Source organism: Anabrus simplex, chromosome 1, assembly GCF_040414725.1.
Source record: "Anabrus simplex isolate iqAnaSimp1 chromosome 1, ASM4041472v1, whole genome shotgun sequence".
NCBI classification, from domain to species: Eukaryota; Metazoa; Arthropoda; class Insecta; order Orthoptera; family Tettigoniidae; genus Anabrus; species Anabrus simplex.
Window position 1 is genome coordinate 65,985,098 of NC_090265.1, and position 22,062 is coordinate 66,007,159.

Here is a 22,062-nt window from a genome sequence, read left to right on the forward strand (position 1 = left end):
GTAAAACAAGAAAAATTTTAATCTTTCTATACGTTAAGGTAATGTAGTTGACGTATATAATGTTATTAGTTATGCGTTTTCAAACTTAATTTTGGTGGAAGCCTATGTTAATGCCAGCTTCATTTCATCTTAACTTAAATTTCAGGTTAAAATACTGTTTCTCCCTTTTATTTTAATTGAGTTTTAAATTTTTTAGAGGATCGAATATATATATTTAGCTGTTCTTACATTATTCTAAATTTCAAATTTTATTTACTAAGTAAATATTATTTATTTTAAATTTTATCTCGTGTGTTATTTAGTAGTTAGTTATATTGACCTGGCAACCTGACAACCGTTAATGATAAGATCCTGCCCTTTTTTCTTCATGTTTTTGCCCTCCACGCTTCGTATTTTGTGCCACTGACCTTATGGTAAGTATTGTGTTTTGTTTTCATTTGTTGTTTTGTGTACCTTTTGGTAAGGTTGCACTATTTATAAGGAGAAGTGGACATTCAGGATTGCGCAAATAACAGAGGAATTAAACACATGTCCACACTATGAGAATCTGGGAAAAAGTTATTGAAGGTAGGGGAAGAACAGTTGGGATTTAAGCCGGGGAAAGGAACTACTTATGCTATTTTGCTCTTAGGATGGTTATGGAAAAGCCCATTGAATAGTGGAAAAAACTACATATGGTGTTCCTAGACTTAGAAAAGGCTTATGATCGGGTGCCCTGTTTGGAAGTATGGATATCCGTGAGATAACAAGGGAGTGACAGAGAATTATGTGCGCCTTGTTCAGGACATGTACCAATGAGCAGAGACGCAAGTTAGAAGCAGTATAGGCTTGACAGTGGCCATAATAGTTCAGGTTGGTGTTGTTCAAGGATTTGCACTGATCTGATAATGGATGTTCTAAGAGAACCAGCTCCCTGGTGTATGCTATTTGCAGATGATTTGTACTATGCAGCACAAATAGAGAAGAGCTTGAATATAATCAAATACAGTAGAGACAATACGCGACACTGAGCGAGATATCGAGGGACAGCTATTGGAGCTCACTCTAGCGGATAGACCTGAACAGTACTGATTCTCTCATAAGAGCACATGTATTTTTGTGTGAAGTTTTTGGTGTTATTTATGCGTTTTCAGTGAGTTGACATAATTAAATAGTAGCGTGTGTCATTCCTTGATATCTCTTCTCAACATGGGGGGAAAGGTATGTGCTGTGTTTGGCTGCAGTAATTACGAAGTAGAGAAAAATGCGCGGTCGTTCTTCATGTTCCCTCGTGACAAGAACATGTAAGTAATATTGTGTTTGCATATATATTCTTCCAGTGACAGAGATTTTTATAGTACTTCATAATCTTCTGACCTCCTCGACCCATATTTTAACTGGCATAAAATGTAATACGCATATTTTATTGTATAGTGCAGAAGTTAACCTTCAATACCGATGTGTTGTTGTAGGTGTGATCTTTGGGTTTTGAAATGTCACAGAAGTGATTTGGATAAGGCGTACAAGAAAGAAGGGACGTTACGCTTATATAAGAATTATAAGATCTGTTCAGATCATTTCCGGGTTAGCGACTTTAAAAATCCTCGACTATACAGCCAAGGGTATGTTACATTTTTACTCCAATTGTACGTAAATATTCCTCAAAGCATCACTATGGACAACATTTTCATACTTTTCTTTCTTTAATCCCTCTTCTCAGATTAAAGCCGGAATTTTATAGATTTTATTTCTGTTAGTAGGCTTCATGTTAAGAGGAAAATTGTCCAGCTTTTAAATGTTAATTCATTGCATCATGTGTGTAAGGAATGTGCTGATATTTTTATTGACAAGTGTCTTAATGTGATCATACAATGTTTTTTAAATGAGAAAAAAAAAACAAATCCAACCGTAAAAGTTCAGGCAGGAATGCTAAAGCTAAAAAAGTAATGCATAAATGAAAGATCAAGCCATTTCACAGCAGTCCATTTCATATCTTGTTTATGTGTCTATTTTCAGTCTTTGAATTATGACCTTTTAAATAATTCTTCATTCATTTATCCAGAATTGCTTTAGCAACTTCGAAGTTAATATCTCAATACCACTTTCTTTCTAGACGTAATTTATTTATCCATTTCCGTATATACATTTCCATTGATATTTGAATTTAGCGCGATTTGTTCAGGTCAAGTCACTAGGAGCGCCACTGTCGAATTGTCTCCTATTTTAGCAAGGCGAAATCCAGCTGGCAGCCGTAGCGGAAGGACGTGTTCTTCTCGCTCGCTCGCTCTCTCCTCGCCAGGCGCTCTGTACTTTCCCAGTACTAGTCAGGCAGCTGTACTTGTTAGTACATCTCCGAAAGAGCACTCTCTACTGTCTGTACTTTTAAGTACACAGTACGAGCATTGTCAGGAAGCACTTTTTAGTGCTATTCTCTTTCAGGATTTTATTTATTTCAGGAAGCGACAGGGATGATGCAACTTCGCGAAGACCTACCAGAGAACTTCAAGGACGCAGTAGGGGAGATTGTTCTCTGGGTCGACCACAGGACCATCCCGCTGAACCACGCCGCCCCTGCGCTGCTGGTGCAGTACCGACCCGGAGAGGACACCTACAGGGAGGCCTACCTCATCATCGAGCTCCTCACGAGGCTCGAGGGCGCCACAGGGAAGGAGCTCTCCCCCGACGCCGTCGAGAACATCGAGAACTGGGCGATAATCATTCGCCCCACGGACCCAGTCCAGATCAGCCGCTACGAGAGGAGCTTCTCTGCATACTTTCAGGTCACCCGAATACCAGGCAAGAGGAACTACACTACCGGCAACGGTAGCCAGGAGACTGCCACACAGACGGAGCCGAGGAACGAGGACGACGGCGGCGCTCCCGAGCGCCGCGACGGCGCGACCCCAGTTGGAAAGCTGTACTTTACGAAGTACACGCAGACCAACAAGGCCGCCAACCAGGATCGTCGCCAACCTACCAAGGCGAAGTGGTCGCAGACGCAGGCCTACCAGGAGGGGCCTGTAACCCGGGCGCAAACCAGGAGAGCGCCCGTGATGGTGGATGGCAGCACGGCAGTGGAGAAGGACGCCCCATGGTGTTCTGATGCTGCTGCCCAGGCACAGCCCGCCTGCATGTCTGTCGAGCTGCAGACCTCGATGTGCGCCCACCAGGACCGGGAACGCAGTCGAGTGTTAGCACCGACCGACGCCGCCGCCGCCAGCCAGGAGAAAGAAGTAGACGGCGACGCAGCGGAACCACCAGCTACCCCGGGGTCACCAGGTCGGGAGGAGGGCCACCAGGACGAGGCCTCTTCCCCTGCCGGGAAGACACGCCCGGGAAGAAGAAGAAGACGACGCCGGACCAGGAAGCAGAAGGCGACGCCGGCCCATCAGGAGATGGCCGTCCAGCCGCAACCCAAGACTGCTCCCAGGACAGCAGTCAGCCGAGGAGCCAATCAGGAGAGGACCTCAGCAGGTAGCGGCAGTCAGGTGAGAGTGAAACGTCCCCCTCAGCAGCTCTTGCAGTGTTTCCGCTGTCTGAGGTGGGGCCACCGTCAGGTCAGCTGTGGGCTCGAGGTGAGGTGCAACCGCTGTGGTGGTGATCACCACTACACGGCCTGCGCAGCACTTAGGGAGGCGCCGGTGTGCGCCAACTGCTCGGGAGGCCACCCGGCCTCCCATCGCAGTTGCCCTGTCTACCGGGCCATGGCGCGGGCAGAGAGGAAGGAGGCCCGGCGCCATGTCCCACAGCCATCCAGCAGGTCCCCGCCTCGGCGGGCTTGGCCACATTCTCCGGGATTGGAGACTGGGTACGAGGGACCTCAAGGGGGTCGGGCGGTGCGGCAGGCACTAGTGGCTATTGCCGCATGGCTCGACAACCGGCACGGCCCGCGCTAGTCACAGCAGTGCCCAGAAGGACTGATCCCCTGAATAACTGGAATGGCGAGGAATAGGCTTATGACTGTGCATGATACCTATTCCCAACTAACACAATTACCTGGACCTCTCCAGAACCACATCCTTGCATGTGCTATCTACAAAATGTCAGGTTTTACATGTAGGCACCTTTCTATTTCTGCCTATGTGGTTTTGTCCTGACCCTTACTACCTGATTACACCACTATTGATACCCACCACCACATCTGGCCTGGTAGCATGCTGAGCATGGGGACAGGCAGATACTCCTGTAGTATCACACTTCCACTCCTCCCTGCTATCTCTTTCTTCTTAGAACTAATAGCATGTCGGAGGCCATGTAGATTGAGTCGTTGGCCACGCGGGGGGAGCGGGCTTCGGGGGCCCCCCCGATAAAAATAAAAAAAAAAACGTAAGTGTCGTGTATTGTCTCTACTGTATTTGATATAATCTAGGATGCTGAAGAAAAAGGTCCTAAAATCAGCCAGAGTATGACTGGGAAGAACTGGAAATGAAACTGTTCTCATGGATGGAAGCTATTGTCGTTTGGCCGTACTCGGTGTGCGCACACAAACATTTGTAAAGTGAAATATCTCCAGGAAGGATATTTCCTTTTCTGAATACGTATGTTGTATGCACTGATGTTTTGGTGGATTGATGATGGCGGGTCTTGTTTGTGTCATGTGGCTTATGTGATGGAATTGTACTTGTTTCGATAATTTTTAAAGACACTGTGCGTTTAAATTATCGAGGAGTCAGGAAGTTCCCGTGTATTTGCAAAGAGTAAGTCAGATAACTGTAAGTGTAATTTTATTTTTGCGTGATGTATGAATTTGAGGTTAGATTATATGCCGGTCTACATTTCAGCAGTGATATAATTGTGGTGCATGGATTATTCGAGATGAATATTGAGAAAATCTTTAGTCTTCCTGAGGTTTAATTAAGATTATATTCTCTTGTTTAGAACAATGAAAATGGAACGAATTTTGTAGAAGTATAGCATATGGGTTCAATGAAACCGATACTGAGTAGGGCCTATCTTAAATATGGTCTTCAATAGATGTTCTGGTTATCGTGATCTAAAATTATCTGTCGTTAATGTTTATTGAAGCAGGTAGTATAGGTCTATTCTTCTACCTTTATGCTTGCTGTTTTGTTTTCTTCTCTCATTTCATTCATGTAGGTCTAGTCTGGAGAGTGCATCTTTATTTTAATACCGGTATTTTGTGGATAGAGCCAAACTAATTTGTACAAAGAAAATTGATCATTTTCTTTTGGGGGTTGGAGGATTTAGAATTAGTATCAGATACACTTTACTAGGTAGTTTGCATTGATAGGAATGTGAAACTAATGCAGAAATGCTGTGAATTGTTACTTGAAGTAGATGAACGGAGAGCTCCTTCCTTTATGCTTGTCAGTGACCTATTAATCTGCCCCTAGAAGTATTCTGATTTATATAAAAAGATAATTGAAACTGACACTTTGTCAGTCTCTGAGATATGGCCATTTCCAGTGTTCTTATTGGTTGCAGAGTAGTCTCTATTTTGTCTGAAAGAGCTCACACCATTTGTGGCCCATTGCATCTGCATTCCGCTAAAATGAAGTTTTCATGGCATTACATTCACTCATGTTCTTGTCACTAGCCAATACTTCACAGGGAATACTAAAGGCCTGTAGGCTGCTTTGCAGCTCTAATCTGGGGTTTACTCCTCCAGACCCCATTTGCTTGCTCCAGCCCAATAATCTTGTCACTAACCAGACCTAACCAATTCAGCCTAATGGTCTTTTTTTGCTAGCTGGGCATATCTCATATTCTGTCATGTTCTTGTCACTAGCCAGACCTAAGTTCAAAATTTGGCAGCCTTGTGTTGCTTGCTGTGAAATTGTGCGAGTTGGATTCTCAACCTCTTTTTTCCAATTTAGTTAGTAATGTTTTCCAGTCGTATCTGTACTAGTTCTTACTCTCCCATTTCATTATTTTTTGAATTAAATCGTCTTGCAAAGGTATACATGAGTACAAACTGCCGTTGACTAGAGGAACCAGGGGTAAAATTAGAACATGGGATAATTAGAATATCATCGTGTTAAAATATTAATGCTTATAAATTCCATAACAATTAATATTAACCAATGAAATGTGACACAGATTCGGAACAATTAAGATGTAATTTCCTATCAGTTTTGTATTTTATTTTCTTACATATGGTATTTATATGATAATGTTCTAATTATCCTGTTTCCCGTAACAACTCCAAGGTGTGTATATTAATTATTGGTCTGCACATATCCTGAATAGTGACAAACCCTATTCGTTTTACATGTCAGGTGTGCATGGCGAAGAACCTCTCAAAGGAATTATTTGTCCACTTAGTGGAAACATTCTCGTACCAGGCCATTGGCACTGGTGGTTGGTGATGAATTCTGTGTTGATTTTTTTACTATTTGTTTTATGTCGCAAACTACCTAGTAAAGTGTATCTGGCGATCATGGGATAGGAAAGGCGTGGGAGTGGGAAGGAAGCGGCCGTGGCCTTAATTTAGGTACTCGTGTGAAAATGGCAAACCATGGAAAACCATCTTCAGGCCTGCCGACAGTGCGGTTCAAACCCACTATCTCCCAGATGCAAGCAAACAGCTGCGCGCCCCTAACCGCATGGCCAACTCGCCCAGTATGTTGAATTATGAAAGTGATGTCATATGTATTAATTTCAGCCAATGGCAATGGTACTTACCACTTGATTTATGGAACATGTTACACGATTTATGATATTAGGTATAAAGTAAACATATTTCCAGAGGCAGGTTGGCGGGTCCCTGGTGTTTGTAATGAGCGTATCGCTCTTCTAAAAGTAATGCATGGTTAGATTTGAGTGATTCCACTGTAATGTCAAGTCTCTGGTAGGACTCCCAATTAGAGAAGGCGTATGGTTCCAGTGTATAGGACCCACAGCAGACTTACTTGATATGAGAACTGTAAAAGATCCAAAGGAAAGCAGTATGATTTGTTAAAGGTGATTACTGTCAAAAGAGTAACGTTACAAAAATGTTGCACTTTTTGGGCTGGGAAGACTTGGGAGTAAGGAGACAAGCTGCTTGGTTAAGCAGATTAATCACTTGTAAGTAGTGTGTTGCGATCTGCCATTGGAGAGATGGTGTGAAATGACATTAGTAGATGAATAAGTTTGAGTGGGGCTTTTAAATGTAGAAAAGGTCACGTTATAAAGATAAAATTGGAATTCAAGAGGACAAATTGGGGCAAATATTTATTTATAGGAAGAGGAATTAGGGAGTGGAATAATTTGTCAAGGGAAGTATTTGATAAATTTCCAAGTTCTTTGAAATCATTGAAGGAAAGGCTAGGTGAACAACAGATGGAGAATCTGCCACCTGGCCAACAGCCCTAAATGCAGATGATTGATTGATTGATTGATTGATTGATTGATTGATTGATTGATTGATTGATTGATTGACAGCACCTTCCTGGTAACTCTTCAGGGGTACAAGTGGAGGACATTCTATTCATAATGAGCTGTCTTAAACACACTTCCCACAGTGATAGTGATCTATGTTGAAATGAGCAGAATGCCAAGAGTAATACTCCTTGAATTACCAAGGACTGAGGACTTTGTCGTCTTGTTGGGAAGCACACAAGGCAAAGTACTAAGGTGTTTTGTACCAAATTTTTAAATATTTTGTTATGTTTTAGCAGGGTTGAGTGGTTCATACAATATAATGTTGGCTTTCTGAGCTGTGGCTCTGTCCAGTTGTATTTGAATGTGCTACAGTGTGTCAGCCTTGTGTTAGTACATTTCCCAGCTAGTAGAAAAAACTCTGGCAAGACATCATTCCAGCACCTAAGCATATCTGAAAACTGTTTCAGTAGTTAGTGACACATAAATCCAATAACATATTAATAATAATAACAATAATAATAATAATAATAATAATAATTAGAGGTCCCGTGCTGCTCTGCAGTATTCGTTATAAATAGGTCAGGTAACTCGTCTTGATAGGCCTGCTGTAGTCATATTGTTTTACCTGCCCTTTTCAGTGGTTTTATGAACTTTTAATATAAAGCGCATTATGGTATGTTCGCAGTCAGTATTCATCCATCCGGACGCCATCATGCTGTCTGTCTGGTAAAAAAAATACATATATTTGTTATTTTATGCTGCAGTTCTTGATGTAAATCTTGGTGTTGTGTCGTTAGAAGGCAATGGAATTTTTAATCGCAGTTCTTCTGTATAGAACAGTTGTTTTGTGAGCTCATAGGTTAGTCTCGAAAGATAGGAGTGCTCTGCCATCTGTTGAATATATTTGGAAGCTGGGAAAGGTTAGAGAATCAAAGAGTATGTAGCAGGGAATAGTATTCTTGGTGATCAGAGGAAGTGTATACTCTCTGGCTTGACAGGTAATTGTTAAACATGGTTGCATGCACTGACATTATTAAGGATGAAAATCGTATATCAGAATATTAATGAAAGTGTTAGTCGCTTAGTAACCTGCAAAGTACAGAATGCTTGCCGGGCGAGTTGGCCGTGCGGTTAGGGATGCGCGGCTGTGAACTTGCATCTGGGAGATAGTGGGTTCGAACCCCACTGTCGGCAGCCCTGAAGATGGTTTTCTGTGGTTTCCCATTTTCACACCAGGAAAATGCTGGTGCTGTTCCTTAATTAAGGCCACGGACATGTCCTTCCTATTCCTGGGCCTTTCCTATCCTGTCATCACCATAAGACCTATCTGTGTCGGTGTGACGTAAAGACACTAGCAAAAAAAACAACAGAATGTATTGTGGGTTAGGGTAAGCCTTCGCCTGTAGTTATTGAAGTGATCATTTAATGACTTGATTTTATGATTACACTTTTAATATATAGATTTTTTTTAAATGCTATTTATTCGGGGCATCGACTTATAGAGATCTTTGCCCCTACTTGCATCATGTGATATGAACCTGCATGTAATTGGAATTGCGGAAGTGTAGTGTGTTGAATGTGAGGAAAGGAGCGTTAAGGACGGCACAAACACCCAGGATATTAATCACTTACAATTAAAAACCCCTGACCCGGCCGGGAATCGAACCCGGGGCCGCCGGGTGACAGGCGGACGCGTTGCCCTCTACACCACGGGGCCGGACTAATATATAGATAACAATAATACTGTAATAATTACTAATGTAATTAGGGGTTTAAGAAAATTAGGAACATGTACCTATTGCAGAAAAATGTTCATAATAGATGAAATCACAGATAAATCTTCTTGACTAGTTTACAGTATGTTATATGTGAATGTTGAATGCTCTGTCATTCAAATATACATTCTCGCATAGAAGATGGCTGTGAGTTTGCACTTGGGTGATAGTGGATTTGACCCCCCCACAGTCAACAGGCCTGAAGTTGGTATTGCAGTGGTTTCCTATTTTCACACCAGCCAAATACTGGTACTGTAAGTTAATTAAAGTCATGGTCACTTCCTTCCCATTCTTAGCCCTGTCCTATCCCATCGTCGCCTGCCATAAGAACTGTCTGTGCTGGTGCAACATAAAGCAAATTGCAAAAAATTACATGTTGTTATTAGACTTGAGTGAGGTCAATACAAAGATGTATATATCTTGGCTCAGTTCCAAATTTTTGCTAGTGGTTTAACGTCGCACTAACACATCAAAGGTTTTTTATAATGGAAGGATGGGAAGATAGCAGCCTTAATTAACGTAGAACAGCAGCATTTGCCTGGTATGAAACTGAGAAATCACAGAACATCTTCAGGGCTGCCGACGGTGGGATTCGAACCCACCATTTCTCAAATGCAGGCTGATAGCTCCACGACCTTAACTGCACGGCCCACTTGCTTCTTAGTTCCAAATTAAGTTTATATGTATTTATATTCTTTGCCACTCCTTTCAAGGGAACACTTAGTAGGAATAACTTTCAGTGCTAAAATATGTGTAATATTTGTAGAAATATTGAAGTCTTCTATTCTTAGTTATTTACATAGTTTTGTTCATTTTCTTTTTTCAACAAATTATTCCTATTTTTACGACAGGTAAATAATATTCAGAAGTAACATTTTATTACATTTTTTAATACAGATGAATAAAAATTTTTTACTGGACTTAAGTGTGGAAATCTATGCATATCACATCAAAAAGGTTTTGTATTTCTGGTGTTATTCCATAATGTTCACATATCAAGCTGTATATTCTTCTTTCCTGGCCATATTGGCACCTTCCAGTTAGACGTTCGCAAATTTGTTATGGATCAGCACACCTAGGTCTCAGACTGTATGTTTTTCTTTCTACAACCAGATCTTTTTGCCTCTGGTGTTCTTCTTCTTCAGCTTGGTTCCTCACATTTCCAAGCTGACCCTGAAATGTGGTGCAAGCAGACCTCTGCGGCACACAGATCTCTGTAACATGCATTTGTTGATCATGCTTCTTCATCCAGTATTCAGTGTTGTACAGAAGAGCAGGACAGATGATTGATTTGTATGCCTTACTCTTCAATTTGAGGGGTATCTGCTAGTCACATATGACTTCACTTATAGTTGATATGACACGATGTTTACCGTCAGCATCTGATGTGGCATCGGTAGTGACCGAGCTCGATAGCTGCAGTCGCTTAAGTGCGGCCAGTATCCAGTAATCGGGAGATAGTTGGTTCAAACCCCACTGTCGGCAGCCCTGAAGATGGTTTTCCATGGTTTCCCATTTTCACACCAGGCAAATGCTGAGGCTGTACCTTAATTAAGGCCACAGCCACTTCCTTCCCATTCCTAGGCCTGTCCTGTCTCCTCGTCGCCATCAGACATATCTGTGTCGGTGCGACGTAAAGCAATTAGAAAAGAAAAAAAAGCATCAGTAGTGACGACTGATACTAGATAATTGAATTTCTCTGTCATCATTTGTAGTTGGCTGCTGAAGAAAACTATAATGTGGTCCTGCTTGTTTGAGGACCACAAAATCACCACACAGGTACTTCATCTTCTTTCGACTGATCCTTAGCCCATTTGATTCTAGTGCTATTCACTTTCAAGACTGCCTTGACCTCTTCTTGATTGTTACTGATTAAGACAATGCCATCTGTGTACAGCATGGTCCAAGGCAGGGCTGACAAACTTTTCCGTCAGATAGGGAATTGAAAGGGACAAACAAGTGCAAATCCAATAATGCATAGAAAGATAAGAACATTTAAAGGAATACGTAACAGGATAAATACAATGACAAGTCAGTGTGGGAACAAGGAGGAGTAGAAAGAAAACATAAAAGGATATATATCAGCATACCAATGTTAAAACCATGAATATGCAAAATTTGTGTTCTTTTACCTAAGTGAACATTTTGAATACTTACACTGCCGACCAAACATTTCCGAACAAGAATTGGAAGAAAAAAAAAGAAAGACTGAGATGAAAAGAAAATAACACACTATGCCCTTCCTGCGTCTAGGATGGGTCACTCAAAAGAAATCCCGACCAGTTTCTCAGGGTGCTTAATATATTTTTTTTTTACTTGGGATCCAAGGTAACGACGATACGCTAATAAATATCTTATCTGTCATTAATAATGATGGACGTCTCTATCTGACTTATCGTTGGGATGTAAGAATATCAATTATCTAACGCCTTAATTCTAATTTGCCTTATGTTACTATCGAAATTATAAATTAACACCTCAATTTCATCTAAACTACCATCAATTATTCAAAAATGTGAAATTGTGGATAAAGAAAAGTGAAATTAAGGAATTGAAATTCTGAAATTGATTAATTTAATCTGCTCTGAAAGCTTAAAACATCATTGATCACTGCCATCTCCTTTGGCTATCTTACAAAACATCATCATTGAAATGAACTAATATTTTTCTTTCATTTAATATTAGTAAAAGAAGTCGATAAAATAAATGCATATCTGCATGAGAAATTAATGGTTAAGTTAAGCTATTATAATCATTTAGGTACATCAGTATCATTATTCTCTTCTCTTCTTCTTAGGATAAGACCTATGATTTATGTTTATCCTCGAAGTATCATAAATTAATCTTCAGGAAAATGATAAGTTTCATATTCAATAGCAAACATGTGCTAATATTTATTTTAAATCATAATATCAACCAACATTGTATCATATAAGTTAATTTCCAAACTAGATCAATCATAAAACATAAACAACCAACCAGATTCACAAATGTGTCTGAAATTCAGTATGTGACCTCGTGTGATTTAATTAAATATGTAAGGAATATCATTCTCTAAGATATTATGTGACATCTATTTATTTGAAATTATCTGTAGAAAATAGTTATGCGAATGGAAGATGATAGGTTACCTAGGAGAATAATGGACTCTGCTATGGAGGGTAAGAGAAGTAGAGGGAGACCAAGACGATGATGGTTAGACTCGGTTTCTAACGATTTAAAGATAAGAGGTATAGAACTGAATGAGGCCACAGCACTAGTTGCAAATCGTGGATTGTGGCGACATTTAGTAAATTCTCAGAGGCTTGCAGACCGAACGCTGAAAGGCATAACAGTCTATAATGATAATGTATGTATGTAAATAGTTATGTTTCTCCTTGTCAACTAACGTATGCCATAAATAACGTTTAAGGAATATGACTTTATAGTAGAAATGCTAAAAATGAACAATTTAATGAACAACTCTTCTCATAAGGATTCATTTTGGTGATCTAATCCTGCAGTAACATTTTATAAATGTCGCAATGCGTCGTCTCTATCTGAGGATATGGTTTCTTGATTAAAGAAACATTGTCACTGTATCATACAGATATGTGATCCTAACCTGAGTCAATACTGTCATCTTACTCTTCAAATGTACCATTTACTTCTATTATATCATCGTAGCAATATAAAGAGTGAACCGATGTCGAAGGCTTATTGTGCTATACTCAAGCCACACAACGGAACAAGTTGCATATCGTTACAAAGTGCGTGGCCTCACATTTGTATTAGTAATCAGTAGAGTGCTCCGCACCTCCCCTACCCTACCCACCCTCCTGCCCCTCCCCCGCTCCATTCAAGCTGCACAGCAGTGAACTCACTCAATTGCCGCGTAAGTCTAACAATGGCAACACTTCAGCACAAAGCGTTCTGTGTTGTGTTCGGATGGACCGGGTCTGTGGTCACGGTGCAACGCTAGTTCCGTAGGAGATTTAACGACGACACGCACAGGCCCTCTCCCAAGAACATCCGATGGTGGTTCCAACAGTTCCAGGAAACAGGATGTTTGTGTAAAGGAAAAAGCCCTTGGTCGACCGCGAACTGCACGGTCAGAAGAAAATGTGAGGAGAATCCAAGAGGCGTTTACTCAGAGCCCCCGAAAATCCATATCTCAAGGTCGCCGTCAGCTTCAGGTGAGCAGTACCAGTATCTGGCATGTCCTGAAAAGACGCCTACACATGAAACCATATAGACTTCAGCTGGTTCAGGCACTGAGACACGTTGACAAGCGACAACGGATGGAATTCTGTGCTGCGATGCTGAACATGGAAAATGATGATGAAGACACCTTTTCGCGCCTCATTTTTAGTGACGAAGCAACCTTCCACATCAATGACTGTGTCAATCATCACAGTGTTCGGATTTGGGGAACCGAACACCCACATGCTACAATCAAGCACGAACGGAATTCTCCCAAGGTAAATGTTTTCTGTGCGGTCAGAAATGTCAGGGTTTATGGCTCTTCCTTCTTCAACACCTCAACACTGTCACAGGACAAAGCTATCTCACAATGTTATGGACCTGGCTCTTCCCTTTGCTGCAAACATACTCATGCGACTTCATTTCCCAACAAGATAGACCCCTGCTCCATTGGAGCTTACGAGTGCAAGCATTTCTGAAAGAAACAGTGCCTCAATGGTGGATTGGTCAGCACACTGCTACGGATCGTGCTCTACTTGCATGGCCTCCCAGATCCCCAGACCTCACTCTTTGCGACTTCTTCCTGTGGGGATGCATCAAGGACAAAGTTTATGTTCCGCCACTACCCACTACACTGAATGACCTTCAAGAGCAGATATGTGTGATCAACTCAGTGGATCGTGATATGCTGCAACGCACTTGGGAGGAATTGTCCTGTCGCCTTGATGTGGTCCGTGCTGCTGGCGGTGGTCATATTGAACACTTGTAGGACTAAACTTGAACATCGGTCAAACACATGTGTCTTAGGTTTAATCTTGTACTACTGACTGTTGGGAAAATATAGCTTGATGAAATCGGTTCATTCTTTATGAAAGACCCTGTATATATTCTATCAATTCATTCCTCATTGCTTGCATATAACATCGTAACATTTTCTTCACTTCCTATTTCATTTCATCTCTCTTCCAATTCTTTCAAATCTTTGTCATATATAACTTAGTCTGACGCATAAATAACTTCATTCTCAATTATTCATGTAATTGGATTAATATCTTCATAGCTAACATCAACATGTCTTCCGTTCGTCGTCATATCCATATCTAACCTTATTCTGATTTCTTATGGCAATGTATAACCTGCATATAACAACACATTATTCAGTATTTTATCGGAGATCCTAAAGTATTCTACTCCTACGCACTTCACACATTACATGGCATAATCTGTTGGGATTCTGTGGTTTTATTGAAATGATATTGCCACACTATTATCTCGCATTCCCTAACTGGAGTTAATCTTGTTTCTTAGGAAGACTACCAATCTCCTCATATGTATTGACGCAATAAATAAGTCACTCGCGAGAATGTAACACAACTTAAATTATTTTGAAGATAGTAGTGACCTATCTACTTTTCAACTACAAATGGTCTACATTTCATTTTATCTAGCAATTGTATACATATATTTACGAAACTTATCTTTTTCCCTTCTGCTTCCGGGATTATGTCATCTTTCATTCATCATCTGCAGCTCTGGTTAACGATCATCCTACTCGGCTGGCCATCAAGATGTCATCTGGGATTGTGGTTCCTATCTGTCGTCATCTCAGCTCAGTATCGTCTGGACAGTCTGCCCCAAGGTCTTCTTAGAAATCCATAACAGTCTTGTCTTGTGCAATTGAAAGATTAAAATACATAGATTAAATCAGCTGTAACATTTTGTCCCTATCAAAGCCTTCTAACATAATTTTATCAATGAGAATCAGTTTTAGATTGCTTTGTATCATTTCAGTCTTTATCAGATTCCCAATATGTCTGCTATTGTCTTAGCTTTTCATGTCGTACAGGATTGTTTAATGACTTAATTTATTGATATTGCCTTTACATTGAATTCTTTCACTTAGGGTCAAAGCCTTGTCTTTGCTGTCTTCAATTTTCTGTTGATCAGTTTTTGCTGTTTTCAATTTATGTAATGTATAACTTATATTCATTTTTTATATTTTATGCATTATTTGATATACAGTATAAACGCTTTAAGTCTTAATTCTTTCATAGACTTGTTTCTATTTCAATAGTTTTAAGGCGTATATCTAGCTTCTCGACCGGAATGTATCTGCTTTCTTTGATAGCTTGTTCAATTGTGTCTTTTTTTTTTTTTTTCAATAGTGCTGGCTTTAACAATTCAACTTCATATTTTGTCTTTGCCACTGCCATTATTATCTTGACCATTTGGACTTTGCGTTATACTGTATCTCCTTGGCATTTTATTGAATTTAAGCATTGTGTTTAATTTCATTACCGATAATCACTTTTATCTCAACTCGATTGAGTTTTATTCCTGGGACAGTGAAATGGCACAACACCTTTGCAAGGAATTGACAAATATGTATTTTGAAACTAATTTTTAACAAGAAAATTATTTGTTTACATTATATCTCAGCAAAATACCTGAAATACCTGAAGATTGGATAAAAGGGATGATAGTTCCTATCTTTAAGAAAGGTAGTAGAAGGAAAAGTGAAAATTACTGAGGCATTACCCTCCTATCACATAGCCTTAAAATTATGGAGAAGATCATTGAAACCAGAGTAAGGGATATACTAGAGCCTATTTTAGAAGAGCAATAACATGTTTTAGGGTTGGAAGAAGCACAACATGGAATACTGGACAAAAATGGCTACCATTCCATCCTAACTCGGCCAATGACCCTAAACACTCGTCTCGCTATTGCATGAATTATCTGCAAAACAAGCAGTGCCTAGCAAACGATACCTGCATCAATGTTTGAAGAACTTGCCTTGAGAATGCCAAGAACAATTAAAAGGGTACTTACAGCAAATTTCTTTGATGAGAAGAAATTTTGTTATGTTCCGGTAATGTGGGAATAAATATGTAGTTCATATTGTCAATTCCTTGTTGAGATATCATCATCGGTTTACCCTTCCAGCGAACCAGGTAGGGTGTTTGAAAACGGGTGTCTTCCAAAGTTGCCTATTCAAAAAGATTGTTGTCCTTGACAGATTCCCAATTCCATTCTCTTCTCTCCATGTCTTTCCTCAATTGGCCCACCCATCTTCTTCGTGGTCTTCCAGCTGGTCTTCTACTTGTTATTCTCTTTTCCAAATAAGCACATGGTAACCTTGTGATATTCATTCGTTTAACATGCCCAAACCATTTAGGTTTAAATGCTCTAAGTCTTTCCTCCATCGATGTATTTAGACCTAGGTTAGATCGGATCTCATCATTTTTCACACAATCAAGTAGTGTCTTTTGAAGGGCAGTTCTAAGAAATTTCATTTCACAGGCTTGAATCCTACTACAATCCTTTGATGTGAGTGTGCAGGTTTCCAGAGAATATGTAAGGATGGGAATGAAATATGACTTGTACAGGATCATTTTTGTTCTTTGTGGGACCTTCTCATCCCATGTAGGTGTCTAACAATACTGTAAATGGCAGAGCCTTTGGTTACTCTGTTTGTTATTTCTACCTCAGCTCTTTATTATTAGCCATTATGCTTCCTAAATATCTGAATTGGTGTACTACTTTAACTTGTTGGTCCTATATTTTTATGTTGCATTCTGTATTATGTCTGCTGATTTTCAATGCTACTGTTTTTGATGGGTTCAGTTTCAATCCATAATCATCAAACTTTTTACACCATGCATTCAGATTATTTTGCACTCCCTCCTCTGTTTCATCCCATATTGCCACATTGTTTGCAAACACCAGAGCCTGAAGATCTTTTAGTTCCTTTAAAATGGTGTCCATAACTGCTATGAATAGAAGAGGTGATGAGGCACTTCCCTGTTGTACTCCTCTTGTTGTATTGAACCATTCAGAGTGACCATCTCCAATATTGACAACTTGCAATTAGTATATAGCATTTGGATCTTCCTAATAAGGTACTCCGGTACACCAAGTTTTCTTAGACTTTTCCAAATAGCTGATCTAGGAACATTATCATATGCCTTTTAAAGGTCCATAAACAAAATAGGTCTTTTCCTCTATCCCAGTGTTTCTCTGCTAACACCCTCAAAGCAAATATCAGTCAAGTTATTCCACATATTCCAACAGAAGGGTCTTCCTATGGGGTCACCGGCCTTGGGAATCCTCGCTGGTATTTATGTAGATTTCCTTGAATACACTCATATTAAAGGCAAAATAAATGCTATCAAACACTAGACTTAATAAAAGCTTCCCACAATATCCCAAACTCGCAGAATAACGCTGAATCAAATGTTTTTCACCTGCCAGTAAGTGAACCTCAGTCAAGTTGACTTTGATCGTAATGACCGTCAAGATATTGAATAAGGGACCAAAACATAACTGGGGCATGTCCTCCTACCATGATTTAATCATTACGTTGGCTGAGCCGGAATTAGTGGTTAAAGGGTTATCTACAGACGTTCAAAATGAGGTTAGATATGAAGTCAAATGAAAGTTACTTTCTTTTTTTTCGATCAGAAACATACTGGTAAACCCAATAAAGAACAGGTCACAATATACGCAATCTCAAAAAGAAAATTAATATTAAGCAAGGCAGATAAAGGTATTGCTACTGTAGTTATTTAAAAAAGTGACTACGTAAGTAAAACACACTCCTTTTTTACTAATAATAATTTTAAAATAGTCAAGAAAGATCCCACAAATAGAAAACAAAGAGAATTGAGAGCTTTAATTAAGGACCTTTTATTTTTGTTCAGTGTCCTAGAAAAACCAAAACTGGTTATTATGAATCCTAAGTTAGCTACGACGAAAGCGTTACCGAAGATTCACAAGGCAGTTGTCCCCATAAGGCCCGTTATTAACTTCAGAAGTAGTCCGACATACAAAATATCTCAATATATTCACAATTTTCTAAAAACACATTATTTCTTCCAAGCTAACACGTCAGTTAAAAATTCCCTAGAATCCTGCAATAGAATGAAAGATCTTACTTTACCAAAACATTACACCCTTCACTCCTTTGACATAGTCAATATGTGCGTGAATGTAACCATCAATAAAACCATCAAAATAGTAAAAAATAATCTTTCCAAATTCAGTAAATTGACTGTAAGTGAGATAGATGAGTTTATTCAGATCCTAAAGTTTGCATTAAATAATAGTTTCTTCACTTTTAATAACACCATATTCCAACAGAAGGGTCTTCCTGTGGGGTCACCGGTCTCACGAATAACTACAGTATTTCCTTGAATATACTCATATTACAGGCAAAATTAATGGTATCAAACACTCGACTCGCTATGTTGATGACACTTTTATTATCCTAGATTCCCATACTACTGATAGCAACACAGTTCTTGAATTACTTAATAACCTTGATCCGCATATAAAGTTTACAATAGAATCCGAGAACAATCATCATTAAAAATTAAATAATTGAAGTTCAACCAATTCAATACATAAAAGAAAGAAATGTAGTAATTACATTCTTATTTAAATGGGACCGGTTTCGACCCTAGTCCAGGTCATCGTCAGCCGTAAAAACAAGTAGGCGAAATCACACAATGTTTATGAATATTGGAGAAATGGGTCAGTTTCACACTCTGTCAGGCACAAAGTCACAACACTATCAAATAATATATGAAGATTATAAATAAACTTGAAGTCGCAGACGAATAGATTTGTAGAAGCAAAACCGCCAGTTCCCGGTGATCAGCGCGGCACATTCAAGGTCATGCTCTGCGGTCTCGAACGCCAAAGTAGAGTGGAGAATGTCTTGAAGGTCCAATATTTGTCTTGGTTGCGGGAAGTTAAGTACGTATATAAAAAATATACGACGCAAATCAGTATAATTGAATGAGAACTTGTGCTCTTGCTAAGTTCTTGGAAAACAGTTGACTTGAAAAAACAATTGTAAAGAGAAAAAAATGTAGTAAAAAGCGCAATATCGGAAAACAAATGAAAACGTATATGCACAGTGCGCTATTTTTTAAATTGAAAAAATTATTAGGACATGATTGAAGTAGTCGAAGTTGGCGCAGGATAAGAGTTAAAATTTGAAAGAGGAGAACCGAAATGAAGGTCGATTGGTTTTTTTTTTTTAAATAGAGAAGGTAGAATAAATTAACAGAGGAAGAGAGATAGTGAAAAAAAAGAGAAAAAATAAAAGAGATTGAAGTTAGATGGTATTGAGGAAGGATAAGATAGGGAATATGAAGGAGGGGTAGTTTAGGGTGGATTATTGGAGGTAGAAAATGTGGGTGGGAACTTTGTAAGGCATGGAAAATAGAATTGGGGTTTTGGAAATTGGAATTTTTGAGAAGAAGAATTAGGAAGTCAAAAAGGATATTGGGTTTTTCAGAAATGTCGTTTAAATTGAAATTAGGGTTGAAGTACTGGTCAAGGTGGATAAAGCAATTTTCAGTAATGTTTAAGAGGGGGCCTTTGTTAATGATTTTAAGTATATTCATGTCATTGTTAATACTGGTGAAACTATGCTTGGAGTCTTGTATGTGCTGTCCTATGGCAGAGAATCTGTTGTATTTAATGGCGTTGACATGTTCAGAGTACCTGATATTGAAGTTGCGGCCAGTTTGTCCGACGTAGGAAGAATTGCAGTTGTTGCATTTGAATCTGTATACACCAGGTTTAGAAAAAGCATTAGACTTATTTAGAGATTTAGAGTTGTGTAAGATATCAAGATTTCTATTGTTAGTTCTAAAAGAAATTTTCATGTTATGTTTTTAAAAAATATTAGTTATTTTATAAGCATCCTGAGTGAAAGTGAAGGTGGAAAAAGCAGTTGGTTGTGTCTTTAGATAAAGTGGTTTTTGGACGGTGTTTGAATTTGTTGATGATGCGGTTAATGAAGGAGTTGTTAAAGCCATTAAATTTAGCAATGTTGCGGATGGTGTTTAATTCATTATTTAAATCTTTTTTGGACATAGGGGTGTTGAAGGCACGAAAAATTAAGCTGTTATAAGTAGCACGTTTATGAGCTTGGGGTTGCGAAGAATCTTGTCTTATTGTAGTTGCTGTTTGGGTTGGTTTTCTGAAAATTTTGTAAGATAAAGAGGAAGGATGTCTAGTAATAGTTAGGTCTAGAAAATTAAGAGTTTGGTTGTGTTCTGATTCGAGGGTGAATTTAATGTTAGAGTCTAAGTTGTTGAGATGAAGAAAACCAACCCAAACAGCAACTACAATAAGACAAGATTCTTCGCACCCCCAAGCTCATAAACGTGCTACTTATAACAGCTTAATTTTTCGTGCCTTCAACACCCCTATGTCCAAAAAAGATTTAGATAATGAATTAAACACCATCCGCAACATTGCTAAATTTAATGGCTTTAACAACTCCTTCATTAACCGCATCATCAACAAATTCAAACACCGTCCAAAAACCACTTTATCTAAAGACACAACCAACTGCTTTTTCCACCTTCACTTTCACTCAGGATGCTTATAAAATAACTAATATTTTTTAAAAACATAACATGAAAATTTCTTTTAGAACTAACAATAGAAATCTTGATATCTTACACAACTCTAAATCTCTAAATAAGTCTAATGCTTTTTCTAAATCTGGTGTATACAGATTCAAATGCAACAACTGCAATTCCTCCTACGTCGGACAAACTGGCCGCAACTTCAATATCAGGTACTCTGAACATGTCAACGCCATTAAATACAACAGATTCTCTGCCATAGGACAGCACATACAAGACTCCAAGCATAGTTTCACCAGTATTAACAATGACATGAATATACTTAAAATCATTAACAAAGGCCCCCTCTTAAACATTACTGAAAATTGCTTTATCCACCTTGACCAGTACTTCAACCCTAATTTCAATTTAAATGACATTTCTGAAAAACCCAATATCCTTTTTGACTTCCTAATTCTTCTTCTCAAAAATTCCAATTTCCAAAACCCCAATTCTATTTTCCATGCCTTACAAAGTTCCCACCCACATTTTCTACCTCCAATAACCCACCCTAAACTACCCCTCCTTCATATTCCCTATCTTATCCTTCCTCAATACCATCTAACTTCAATCTCTTTTATTTTTTCTCTTTTTTTTCACTATCTCTCTTCCTCTAATTTATTCTACCTTCTCTATTTAAAAAAAAAAAACCAATCGACCTTCATTTCGGTTCTCCTCTTTCAAATTTTAACTCTTGTCTTGCGCCAACTTCGACTACTTCAATCATGTCCTAATAATTTTTTCAATTTAAAAAATAGCGCACTGTGCATATACGTTTTCATTTGTTTTCCGATATTGCGCTTTTTACTACATTTTTTTCTCTTTACAATTGTTTTTTCAAGTCAACTGTTTTCCAAGAACTTAGCAAGAGCACAAGTTCTCATTCAATTATACTGATTTGCGTCGTATATTTTTTATATACATACTTAACTTCCCGCAACCGAGACAAATATTGGACCTTCAAGACATTCTCCACTCTACTTTGGCGTTCGAGACCGCAGAGCATGACCTTGAATGTGCCGCGCTGATCACCGGGAACTGGCGGTTTTGCTTCTACAAATCTATTCGTCTGCGACTTCAAGTTTATTTATAATCTTCATATATTATTTGATAGTGTTGTGACTTTGTGTCTGACAGAGTGTGAAACTGACCCATTTCTCCAATATTCATAAACATTGTGTGATTTCGCCTACTTGTTTTTACGGCTGACGATGACCTGGACTAGGGTCGAAACCGGTCCCATTTAAATAAGAATGTAATTACTACATTTCTTTTTTATGTATTGAATTGGTTGAACTTCAATTATTTAATTTTTAATGTTAATAATTTCAATACGGAACAATGAAATTTTTATCTTTAAATAAACAATC

At 38.9% G+C, this 22,062-nt stretch overlaps 1 protein-coding gene across 1 annotated transcript in view; it reads left to right on the forward strand.

The window, feature by feature from the left end:
- Positions 1 to 4,545: 4,545 nt before the first annotated feature.
- Cpsf100 (cleavage and polyadenylation specificity factor subunit 2) overlaps positions 4,546 to 22,062 on the forward strand; it is a 162,673-nt gene continuing 145,156 nt past the window's right edge. Inside the window, exon 1 of the mRNA XM_067156208.2 lies at positions 4,546 to 4,676. The gene's annotated coding sequence lies outside the window, so the exon portion shown is untranslated. The remainder of the gene's footprint in view (positions 4,677 to 22,062) is intronic.